Below are 13,594 nucleotides of genomic sequence, written 5' to 3'. Positions count from 1 at the left end.
GCAGCAGAAACTCCATTGACCAGAGGTCATGTTAGTGTAGCCACCAAACACCACTGTCCACTACCGTGTTGTGCTTTACTGAAAGGAGCCAGCATCATTAACCTGTTGCAATGTACAGAAGCTTCACATGAAGCACTCTGGAGTCAAGCTGCATTTTTAGTAGGGCTTTATTCCACTTGCAGTTTTGCATTGTCAAAAAGCAGTCTTCTCACAGTATATCCAGAAATCAGCATACACGGGTGGGATTACATACAGGGGAGAAGCCAGCGTGGGGAAGTCAACCATACCTCTTTATAAAGGTAAAGGGACCCCTGACCATTAGGTCCAGTCCTGACCGACTCTGGGGTTGCGGCGCTCATCTCGATTTATTGGCCGAGGGAGCTGGCATACAGCTTCTGGGTAATGTGGTCAGCAGGATTAAGCCGCTTCTGGCGAAACCAGAGCAGTGCACGGAAACGCCATTTACCTTCCCACTGGAGTGGTACCTATTTATCTACTTGCACTTTGACACGCTTTCAAACTGCTAGGTTGGCAGGAATACCTCTTTATACTGGTTGGCTATAAACCAATCAGGCAACGCCTCATGTCTTGTGATGCTGACTCATCACATGATACTGAGTCAGCATTTCCATGTCGCACAGAGTGTTAACTGCTTGATGCCCACAACACTTCTACATAACCATGGTTTGAAGATGATTTGTCTCAGTGAACCATAGTGAACATTATGGCTCCTTGCTCCTTGCAGAGGCACCAACATGAGCAGAAGATTGGGGGGGGTATGCCAATAATGCACACATGATGCGTGTGTGATGCTGGGAGGAGCTGGGGTGGAGCCAAACACAGCAGGGACATGGCTTCAATGGCTGGCAGCTCCTCTTCTTGGGTATTCAACCTCCTCCTCCTCCTGTCACCGCCACCAGCCCAGAACTGCTTCCCCTCCTTCTCCTCCATGGCAGCAGGAGGAGAAGCCACTAGCCACTGAAGCTGCGCTGCACTGTGATCAGATCTGCGATTGGCCTTCTCTGCCTCGGGTTTTCCTCAACATTGGGGGGGGGGGGTGGCGCCCCCCCAACATTATAATGGAAGAGCCAAAGGAGATCTGGGCCCCTTCGAGTTGGCACCTATGACTCCTCAGCAGAAGAGTAGGGTCCCTCTAAATAAAATAATTTTATCTATTTGACTTGTAGCTGCACATTTTTCTCTGTATTTTTAAGATTGACTGGTTTGTTTTAGAATTTGGATATACAGTTGCACCAGCTGAATTTCTGTCTTCTGTGCTAAAGGCACAGAAACTCTGTCACATGGGAGGGGGGGAGTCGCCTGCCTTAAATCCATTAGGTGCTGCTATTCCAACGCACAATGCAGTGGGTGGCTTTTAAATGTAATCATGACTTCTTCCCTCGCTAGAGTACCCTGAAGAGGAGGAAAGAAAACCCTGATTATTACTACAGCAGAGCTTTCCCCCTCTACAATTCCTCACCTTAAGTGAATCACACTAAGCAGCCACTTTGTGAAACTGAGAAGCGTCCAAATGCATTTTAAAGTTATAATGACTGTTTAGTGACTCCACTAATTTATTCTAGCCATCTGGGGCAAAATCGACGAATGCATCTCTTCTAAAAATGCTTCCTAATGTTTTGATGTACTGGTACAGACCATAAATGTACTTCTTAAAAAGAAGAAGTAGAGGGAGCCCATATATTTTCAGACTAAATTCATCATAAGAAAATAATTATCATTAATATTTTTTTATTTTAAAAAAATCACTCACAATGTATTTTCCAGTTTAAGACTTCAATTCCTATGTAGCTTAACTCTTTTCTTGGGTGTAAGTTCTATTCACCACATTAGAACTTCCTTCTGAGTAAACATGCATAAAACCAGACTCTACTTACAGCAAATAAAATTATGGGAGCATATTTTTTTCCGGGAAATTAACAAAACTGAAAAGCATTTTCAGTATTTTCAACGTTTTTTTTTAAAAAAAATAAGTTTTATGTCCAGTGACTGGATAGAGAAGTAAGATTGGGTGGGTTACACTAAGGATCAATCTAGACAGCTTGTGGGTGTGTAGAGCAGCGTATCAGTGACACATTAATAGCATATTTGAATCAGATTTATTATGGACCATCCATACACCATCCTACTTCATCAGTTGTTCTGCTATGCTTCCCCAGTGTTTCCATATTATTGCATTCACACTTTAAATCTACCCATTTTATTGACTATGTTCCCAACATCTCCAAATCCCCACTTCCCTGCCCTGGGTGCAAGTAAATCATGTTATGACACCAAGCTGTCATGCTTTTGTTTATATACCTTTCAAGTTTTATATACTTAGGCTGTGATTGCTGTTCTAAGTCATGCTCATCTGCAGAAAATGCCAGTATCTGGCATTATTGGAAAAAAGGTGGCAGTGGCAACATCACAAAGAACTGGACAAATATCATCAGCTTTCCAAGATGCTCTCCTACTAAAGCACATTAAAAGCTGGAATAAACAAAGAACCAGAGGATTCATAGAAGAAAAGGACAGAGGACATACACTGATTGCAGCCAATGCAGTATAACGACCCCAATTTTTTTGTGGGCACAAATGGTATTGCAAGTCTAACCACCCTGATAGCATCACAAGCACAAATCATGATGAATGCATGCCTAGAGGGAGGCTGAGTATATTTCAGCAAGGGACCATTTTTCACTTGTTGCAAACTGGAAAAACTATCTTGGATAACAGATGTTTTACCACCATGCTAAAACATCAAAGCACCACAGTTGCTCCATATTACTGGGATCTGCTGTGCTAGATGGGAGCTATAGGATTAGGTAAAGGTAAAGGACCCTGGATAGTTAAGTCCAGTCAAACTTGACTATGGGGTGCGGCACTCATCTTGCTTCAGGCCAAAGGAGCCAGCATTTGTCCACAGAAAGCTTTCCGGGCCATGTGGCCAGCATGACCAAACTGCTTCTGGTGCAACGAGACACCATGATGAGTTCCAGAGTGCACGGAAACACTATTTACCTTCCCGCCGCAGTGGTGGCTATTTATCTTCTTGCACTGATGTGCTTTTGGACTGCTAGGTTGGCAGAAGCTGGTTGGCAGGAGCTCACCCCGGCACATGGATTCAAACCACCAACCTTCCGATCGGCAAGCCCAAGAGGCTCAGTGATTATGAGTAGTTGAGTGGAACACTGGTCAATAATGGATGCACTGTTCTCATGTTTACTAAACAGATTTCATGTTTTCTTGGGTGGAGGGGAGATACAGTCCTAAAAGAAGCAGCGTGCACTTAATAACCAAGTTTAGTTAAGTGCCAGTAACAAGCCTAAAATGTGTATATTCTGTAAGTAAGCTTAAGAATGTGTAAGCTAAATAATAACACAGTTTTCTCCTCTTTACCCCTCCTCCAAACACCCTTCATTTCCCAAACTCTGTTGTCTCCCTTGTGTCTATTTTTAGATTATACAGGGCAGGGACTTCCCCTGTCATTCTTTGGGAAACACCATGTAAAGGAATGGCACTATGTAGACAATACTAAATACTAGCATGGTTGGGCGCAAAAGAGGTGAGAGCTCCTGCGCCTTTCAACAGTGTTGGAGGAGAGCTGTGCCTGCTGAAATTGCCTCTTCTCCACCATGGTTCAAAAGTGCAGATGCCCTCTCCTCTAATATCCAGTAGTGATTGGTGCCCATTGCAACTGGTAGGGCAGAAGGCAGGGAGTCCAAGCAGTGGGTGGAGTCAGAGCCAACTAATGCTGGTTTTGTCCCTATCCTCCTCCTCCTCTGCTTACCCCTACAATGGGCAACACAGAGACTAAATAGAAAAGGGAAGGTGACAGTCAGTGCCATTCACCTGGACTGGTTGGAAGTCAGAAGGCAGGCTGGCAGTGTTGGCTGAAGGAGCTGTGCCCCATTTGCCCTAATGGACTAGCCTCTGCTGCAAATACCAAGAATGTTCCTAAAGACACTCTGTTTCTACCAGTCTGCAGATTAGACTTTCATACATGTAAGTCCACCTGGGAGCTTGCAGGACAGCAAGAGGCCTTGTGGAGCGCATGAATCAAGTCATTTGCTTAAGGAATCTGAAGGCTGGCTTCTAAATCAGAGTCTGGCATTAAATTATCTTCTCGGGGATAACTCTTAAATGCTATTCCTCAGCTTGGGCCTCAGGCAGGCTTGGGGACAAGCCCAATATCTTTGTAGGCATGTGCAGAATTATGGCCCTAGGAGTCTCTGATAATGTTAACTCATGCTACGAAGCTTTGTGAGCAGGTTTGCCTTTTGATTCAAAACTGAAGTCAAAGTTTAGAGAGATGAGCCGCTATCCCTAGAGTTCTTATAACAAGCCTGCGATCCCCTTTTCTGACTAAGCACTGGCTTGATGTGCACACTGGTCCCCGGAGTATTATACATCTGCTCACAATGACCTTCTGCCAGAAGCTGGAATGGTTTCTCGATTTTAGGTGATGCAATTTATAAGCGATATTAATCTTTTACTTGTGTCAAACCTTATGGAATGAAATTGCAATGAATGGAATGAAATTCAATAGTACAAAGAGTAAGGTCATGCATCTGGGACTAATAAATGCTTTTGTTATCTGCTGGAAGAGTGGAAAAGATACCAGAGTTCTTGGACAGTTGGAAGACAGCGAGCCATCAACATGATCCTTCAGCAGTGAGAGCAAATGCTATTCAATATACGAAAAGGGGCATTTTTTATTTTATTTTTTGCAGGAATACAGAAATGGAGAGATTGGGGAGGCCCTATTTGGAACAATACTTCAATTCCCCCACACTCCACCAATGCTGGATTTGTGTATAGGCTAAGTAGGCTGAAGCCTAGGGCCTCTAAAGCTAGGGGGGCTCGCCAGCCTGCCTGCTCCCCAGTGCTGCAGTCTCCCCTCTCCCAAAATTGCAAACTCAAGAGTTCATGCAAAGGCAGGGCAACTCATGCACAGCAACTATGAGACTCAGGGCTAGCCTGTGCGGCCCAATTTGAAGAAGTGGGGCCCAACTTTAGGGTTATTTGTAGGGTCCAACTTCACAGCCAAAGTCTGCAAAATCTTATAGATATTAATAAAATCCATCTAGATTGCCCGGGGGGGGGGTCCTTAGGAGTGGCCTGCAGGGCCCAATTTGCCAAATTTCTCCAGTTGCCTTAAGGTCAGCCCTGATGAGACTGTTCAGGGGATGGACTGAGAAGCCCTGCACCTTCTAGGTCCCTGGTTTCACTATTCAGAGTACAGAGTACAGACTCAAGGACATGTTATGGAAATAAAGGGAGCACTTATTGGAATTTAGTTTTGTCACATCTGCCCCTCCCCCATCCCCGGGACAATGAGCCCAGCCTCCTTTTATTCACAGTTGCATAAGCGCTTCACTACAGCATGGCCAAAAACCTGTACATTTTTGGCCATGAAATACACTGAAATACACACCCCATATGTAGCAATGGAGATGTATATTACTGCATTGTGAATGAACACTATTTTATTAGTGGACTCTGTATTCTTGGAATTACCTAAGAGTCACCAATAGGGAGCTCTAGAATCTGACAGCTAACCAATCGGGTACTACCAAACAGCGATCCCTATTGCTGAAAGCAGGTAACAAGCAGGAAATGCTTCAGCTCAGCCTTTGCACTGTTGACCAAAATTATATTAGCAACATATACAAGCAGAAAAGTTGTTTTCCTTCATTTACAAGGAATCATACAAAACAAAGTGGTACTAATAAAGAAAAATTCCAGGGTGGCAACAGAAAGCAAACTAAAAATGTTTTTGCAGTTCATTAGAACTATCCAGCAATATCAAATTATGGGAAAACTGGTGCTATTAACAGTAAACCTTCTAGTTGGTTAATTGATTTGGCAACTTCCATACACATGATGTCTGATGCTAATTCCCCCTCAAAGAGTTAAATGATAACTCATCAGAGGCAGCTACAGTTGCAAATGGAAACAAAGTATCTGTGAAAGGAAGAGGAGCAGGTTTGCTCAAGTTTGTTGCAGGTAGAAATACGGTTTGTAATGAAGTAAGAGCAGTAGTTGCTTGAATTAACAAATAAGAAAGTGTTGAGAATTTACATGCTAGATTAAAATTGATTAATTCATTAAGAAGGGGATTGTAAGAAAAACACTGGGGCCTAATTTGAATAATAGAGTGCCTGGTATCTGGTGGGAAATCTCCTCCTTTATTTCCACACTGTGGCTGCAGACCAAATCACCTGTCAGAAGAGCTATGAGATTCAGGTGAGGGTCTTATGTCTTGCCAATCCAAGCAGGTATATAACAGGAAGACCCGGCCTGCCCAGGCCTCATATGAAGGTATTTTTATCTTCAACACTTGAAGAATATAAGAAGCGCCTGCTGGATGAGGCCAATGGTCCACCAAGTCCAGCATCCTGTTTTCACAGTAGCCAACCAGTTGGCCTCCAGGAGCTTGTTAAGTGCATATTGTTATTTTTTAACTGTATGCATTGGGCTTTTTGAAATATAAACTGGATTTGCAATGCGATGTTTTACATGTCTACTCAGAGGCAAACTCCACTGAGTTCAGTGGGATTTAATCACAAAGAAAAGTTAATCCTACAGTCCCATGCACACTTAACTGGGATTAAGTTTCATTGATTGCAACTGGGTTTTACATCTGAACAGATATGCAGAAGATTGTGCTCTATGTCTTTCATGCATACAGAATTTAGCATTATTTCAAATATCAAATTGAGTTATTTACAACTTGCTATACATAATAAAGTGGTTTCATCCTACCCTCAACAAATTTGAGGGAGAGCAACCTTTACACCAACCATTTGCCCTAATTTACATGGGCTAAACGAACGAACAAACAAATAAAAACAAACGTGGATGCCAAAGTGATGGAAATAAATTTAGACTGATGCTTCCTGGGTTACATACCCTCCAACGTTTCTCCAATGAAAATAGTGGCATCCTAAGGAAAAGCAGGACATTCTGGGATCACATCAGAAACCGGGATGGTTTCTGTAAATCTGGGACTGTCCCTGGAAAATAGGGGCACTTGGAGGGTCTGGGAAGGCATGAGGTGAAGAAAACCAAGTAGCTCTCACAGACTGGTCCTGCTTATATTTTAGACATAAAATTTCCCGCCTGGGTAACAAAAGTAGACCTCCCAGAGCAATAGACCAATCAGCTGTATGTGTGAGTCAGTTCAGCAACACTGGAGTTTGGTAGCCATACTTCCTCCAGGTAATAATGGCTATTAACATTTTAATTGAAAAACAATCAGGAAAGAGAAGGAGACAGGGAATACACAGAATCCCTCCCCAGGAGCCTTTGGCTCTAGGCAGCACACCAATTAACTGGCTAGGAAATTGGATAAGATAGAGGAACAGGAACAATGAGGTGGTACATTCAGATTGATTATAGAGTGACTGACTTGGAGGCTGGCTGACAGGCCTTCCTGTCTCCCAAAATGGAGTTTTGTACTTTTAAAACCGGCATCAATCACATCAACCTCAGGCCAGTCACACAACTTGGTGAAGGTGAGGAATGCAATCCAAGTGAGCAAAAAGTCTGGTTAGATTCAAAGATACCTTAAACTGGTGTTTTGGGAGATAGAAAGAGAGAGATTGCCGTAATTCCCATAGAGGTTCTCATTTTGGAATTATTTAATCATTCTCCATAGTGGGAATGCAGACCCTCCCGGTGTCCCTATTTTCCAGGGACAATCTCAGATTTACAGACACTGTCCTGGTTTCTGATTTGATCCTGGAATGTTCTGCTTTTCCTTGGAGGGTATGGAGTTATGTGACCCCCGAGTCAATGAGAGAGGTAACCCTTAGAAGACACCTGAAGGCAGCCATGTTGAGGAAAGTTTTTAAATGTTTAACATTTTATTCTGTTTTTATATATCGTGGAAACCAACCAAAGTGGTTGAGGCAACCCCGTCAGATGGATGGGGTATGAATTAATAACAAAAATAAAAATTCTTATTGAATAAGACACCCCTACTGTGGGTTAAACCACAGAGCCTAGGACTTGCCGATCAGAAGGTCGGCGGTTCGAATCCCTGTGACGGGGTGAGCTCCCATTGTTCGGTCCCAGCTCCTGCCAGCCTAGCAGTTCGAAAGCACGTCAAAGTGCAAGTAGATAAATAGGTACCACTCTGGCAGGAAGGTAAATGGCGTTTCTGTGCGCTGCTCTGGTTCGCCATAAGCGGCTTAGTCCTGCTGGCCACATGACCCGGAAGCTGTACGCCGGCTCCCTCAGCCAATAAAGTGAGATGACCCCAGAGTCGGTCATGACTGGACCTAATGGTCAGTCACCTTTATTTTCATAAGAGAAATGTTGGAGGGTATGGGAATGCTTATTTCCTCTTTAGAAACAAAGCTTCGCTTCACTTTATTTTTGTTTTACTCACCACCAGTCTCCCGGCTACATTTCCTTTTTGCTGCACTTAGTTTATCAGGATGCTGGGTCAATGCAGGTAAAGATCATCAACATTAAGTAAGTGCTCGGTAAGTGGATTGAAATAAATTATTCCCTCTCCGAATACTAGAACTTGGTGTGATTTAATGCGATTGGTAGCAAATTCAGGACAGAGAAGAGGGAGAACTGCTTTGCACAATCCATAATTAAGGTATCAAATTCGCTATTCCGAGATGCGGCGAAGGGCATTAGCTTAACAGAGAATTTGGCATTCCTTAGATCGGATCCAGCAGAGCTAATCTGATGAGCTTTATCCTGGTGTTGGGCACAGAGGGATTTCGCAACCTGCGATTATGTCAATTGCATATTCTCTAAAGTGGTTGACCTCCGCTGGATCTACCACATTTGTAGGTAATCTCCTCTTGGTGCACAGCTCCCTCCAACACGTGTCATAGGTCTCGCTGAATGTGCTTTAATTTATGGAGCATTTTAAACGCCACACACTCCTAACCCTGAAACAAAGTTCTCTTCTATGGCTACAAACAGAAGCTGTTCGGAATGAGGATGATCAAATATTGTGCCAGGTTGCTTCCATCGGGTCCTTGAGCAAGTCTGTCTTCCTAACCTGACATATAATTCAGCTTGTTATTGAATGAGGTGCAGAGCACATGGGCCTGAAGAACAGACGCTAACCTCTTGGATTATCTGGCTAAGACATAAATCAAGCATTTGAGCTACTCACCTTCCAATTAACAAGATGTTGGAGATGAACATATTGCCAGCACTCTGAAGATGGATTCAGAAAGGCTGTGCTGAAGTTTTTTGTTGTTGTTGTTTAAAAAAAAGTAAAGTGGTTGCTCACAGTTATATAAATGGACAATATATAATGCATTGATTTTCTTTATAGAAGACAACAGGATCTCATAAAACTGAAGGATAAGCAAGGCAATTTCCCCCAATTCCTCTCCACTATTGTTCTGACATTCCAATAGCCCTTGGAGTTCCATTCCATGTTGGCAAATCTGGATTTTGGAATGCTGAAAACATCCTCTGAGCATGCAGATGACACTGATGATACCATAACCCCCCCCCCCAGTGTTTCTGAAGTTTTTTTTTTAAACAACAACAATAACAACAATGTGTTTTTACAGGCGTATAGTTGTGCTTATCTTGCAGGATAAAAAACAACAATAACAGTTAACAGTATTAAAAATATAAATGTAAAAATAGTCTCCAGCATTTTTTTTTAAGTCCACATTTTACAAGTACACAATTAAAAACAATAGGTGTCAGAGACCGTGCTGAGGAGGGCTGCACTAAGGAAGAATGGTGGGAGCCACCCCCTCCCCCTGATCCTGAATCTTCCCAGGAACAGGAGGAGAGCGTAGATTTGGAACAGCGGTTTGCAGAGGGGCCTAGTTCAGATGGCAGAAGCTGGGAAATACTGGATGGGGAACAGCTAGGAGAAGAAACACTGGAAGAGAGAGAATTAACAGATTCACAGTCTCTGGATAGTACCCACCCACCCCTTCTCCAAAGTCAAGGAGGGCTCAGAAAGTGTCAGAACAGAAAGCACAGAGGTTACAAACTCAGATTACAAAACGTTGGAGTGACACAGATTAATAGGGAAGGAGGGGGGAGTGAGCCTTAATTGGGAGCACTGCCATTTCTAGGGAGACGTGTTCTTTGTTCTCTCACTGTGATTATTAAAGATTCTAACTGGTAAGACATTCCTTTAGTTTAATATTCTTATCTACTGTCACGGAGGGCGGAAGGCGATTCCCCAAAGCCTGACAATAGACTGTCTGCAACTAAGTTCTACTCAGAGCAGAGCCACTGAAATGAATAGACCTAAGTTCAAATCATGTCCATTCATTTCAATGGGTCTACTCTGAGTATGACTAGCATTGGAGACAACCCAATAAAAGAGGTCATATTCCCATTCATTTATCATTATCACTCTGCAATATTCCAGAAACAGATATTTGAAAGAACCCTAGGATACATTTTCTTGCATCCAGTAAAGTGGAACGACAGAGGGATCTCACAGGTGTGGGGATTCCATAGGCAACGCTGCAAAAGAAGTCAGAAAAAAGAAGAGTGGCTGATAAAAGGGGATCAACAAGAAGAGTGCTTGGGCTGAAGCATTTGCTATCAAAATCCATTAATGCAATTGTGGTTTTCCACACGGCCAATGAAATTTATTTTCTGGGAAATAGGTGTTTGCGCAAATTTTGGCCCCAATCCAGCATATGCAGTCTGATAACTGGCAACAGCACCAAGAAGCTGTTTTAGGGTGAGAGATATGCAGCCTTCTGTTCCTTCTCCTGAACAGATGATCCAACATTATCATAGACTTTCTTGGGTAAAATACATTTCTCATCATCCTCTTTGCACAAGTAGTTCCTGATCCAGACAGGAATGTTTGATCAGAAGCTATGTGATAATGCTAAGAGCAGATCCTCCAAGTGCCCCTATTTTCCAGGGACAGTCCCTGATTTAGAGAAGCCGTCCCGGTTTCTGATTTAATTTCCTTAGGACATCCCTATTTACATCGGAGAAATGTTGGAGGGTATAGAGTTATGCAACCCCCAAGGCAAGGAGTTAAGTAACTAAACAACCTTTAGAAGACACCTGAAGGCAGCCTTGTATGGGGAATTTTTTTAATGCTTAATATTTTATTATGTTTTTATATATGTTGGAAGCTGCCCATAATGGCTGAGGCAATCCAGTCAGATGGGTGGAGTATAAATAATAAAATTCTTATGATTATGATGATAGAATAGGACATCCCTGTTTTCATCGGAGAAATGTTGTGGGGTAGGGATTCCCAGTCCCTGATGCAACTCAAACCAATCTGGCCTGTAAGCTCCTTCTACTGTGCTGAACATCCACATTTTATAAACAGAAAAGCAATAAGAAATGCTAAAATAGAGAAGTAATAAGATGAGCTATAAATAATCTGTTTTGCGTTGCTTTGCATGCTATGACATATACTCTTATCCCTCATTAAAATTGATTATTAGATGTTTGCTGACAGTGGATATTGATATTTACATACACTGCAGGAAAAATACTACCTTGGTTGTTTAGTTCCACATGTTTTGTGAAAGTGCTCTGCTCAGTTATGCCGAGGGAATCCAGATCACAGGCTGATTTAGGCAAGGGGTCTTAAGTCATGAAACAGATTTCTGCATTGCAAGGGACTGGGCTAAAGGTCCCTTCCAACTCTACAATTCTGGGATTCTGTTATTTTCTTTTCCATGCCTCATGCTTGTTTCAGGATTTCAGAAAGGCCGTCAGCACTCAAGCCTGTTGTCCCGGCTGAGGTCTCCATATTTCAAAAAGTAAAATTCCTGACACCCGCAAAAATATTTTTAGGAGGACCCCAAAATTGTTGAGCTTTTTTTTTAGAAACCCACCAAAGTTATTAAGCTTTGGGGGGGGGATCGTCGCCCAAAAATATTGATTTTAAGCTTTTTGGAGCTGTTTCTGCTGCTTTTTCCATCACATTTCCATACATTCAGGTTTCCCCTGAAATTTTGCCAATTAGAAAACCAGCACATGTCAGGAATTGCCCTTGAATTTAGGTTATGAGTGAATTTCTCGGGAGTGTGCGGGACTTACTTCCAAATAAGGTCAAAGGATTGAAGCACAAAGTTGCAGTATGCATGGTCACCTTTTAAATTCATAGGGCCTTAACTTCTAGGTTATTGTGGATAGTATCAGGCTACATGATGATGCTGATGATTTTATTTTATTATTTATACCCCGCCTATCTGGTTGGGTTTCCCCAGCCATGCTGGGCAGCTTACAGCATATACAGTGGTGCCTCGCAAGACGAAATTAATCCGTTCCGCGAGTCTCTTCGTCTTGCGGTTTTTTCGTCTTGCAAAGCACGGCTATTAGCGGCTTAGCGGCTTAGCGCTATTAGCGGTTTAGCGGCTTAGCGGCTATTAGCGGCTTAGCGGCTTAGAAAAAGGGGGGGAGGGAAAAAACTCGCAAGAACTCGCAAGACGTTTCGTCTTGCAAAGCAAGCCCATAGGGAAATTCGTCTTGCGAAGCACCTCAAAAGACGGAAAACTCTTTCTTTTTTTTATAATAATATTTATTAAATTTTCCAATAAAACATACAAATACAAAACAACTACAATAAAGACAAACACAAACAACAACAAAAAACAACAAGAATAATTTCAAAACCTTATTTCTTAACCTTATTTCCCCGACTTCCTCATACCTCACCATTTTGTATTCTAGTTTCATTATTCCATCAGCAAGTCCCTTCCCTTATTTCACCATATAATTTTACTAGTTCCATTTCTTTTCTTACGCTAATGTCTCTGAAAACCAATATATTTTTTAAATCCTTGTCAAACTAACATTCTTCAATCTTATAATATTTATTTAAATAGTCCTTGAATTTCTTCCAAAATAATGAAGCCAATCTCTGACTTTATCCTTTAATTTCTCAAAACTCTTCAATTTAACATTGCTACGGAAAACTCTTTCGTCTAGCGAGTTTTTCGTCTTGCGAGGCATTTGTCTTGCGGGGCACCACTGTATAAAACATAGTAAAATATCAAATATTAAAAACTTCCCGATACTTGACTTCCTTTAGATGTCTTCTAAAAGTCATGTATTCTTTATCTCCTTTACCTCTGAAGCGAGGGTGTTCCACAGGGAGGGTGTCACTACCAAGAAGGCCCTCTGCCAGGTTCCCTGTAACTTCACTTCTCTCAAGGAGGGAACCGCCAGAAGGCCCTCAGAGGAGAACCCCAGGAGCATCTATCAGAAGCTATTTTATCCAGTGTTGCTGAGGGAAACATGAGAAAGCAACATACTGTTACCAATAATAATAGTTAATACTATTAGACAGTTATTGTTGCTATATATAATCACTATAAGACATGATATTATTACTAATACTAATAAATTTCAGTGCATATTTTAAGCACATCCAATGCTGCGCTGGATTGTGGCCAGTGCAAATCTTTTATAATGCTATCCTATTCATCATTCTCCTCTAAATCCTATACACTCCTGGGTATGTATATAGGATTGTGTACTCTGGGGTACTATCTCAAACCAGTGTGACTGCTTTTGCCTAAGTTACTTACAGTAAACCCTGGTGTATGCCTAAAAATATTTAATCACTTTTATTTTATTTATTTATAATTAGAATAAG

Source organism: Podarcis erhardii (genome assembly GCF_964252035.2).
Source record: "Podarcis erhardii genome assembly, chromosome: 6".
Taxonomy (NCBI): domain Eukaryota; kingdom Metazoa; phylum Chordata; class Lepidosauria; order Squamata; family Lacertidae; genus Podarcis; species Podarcis erhardii.
This window is presented reverse-complemented; position numbering follows the sequence as displayed.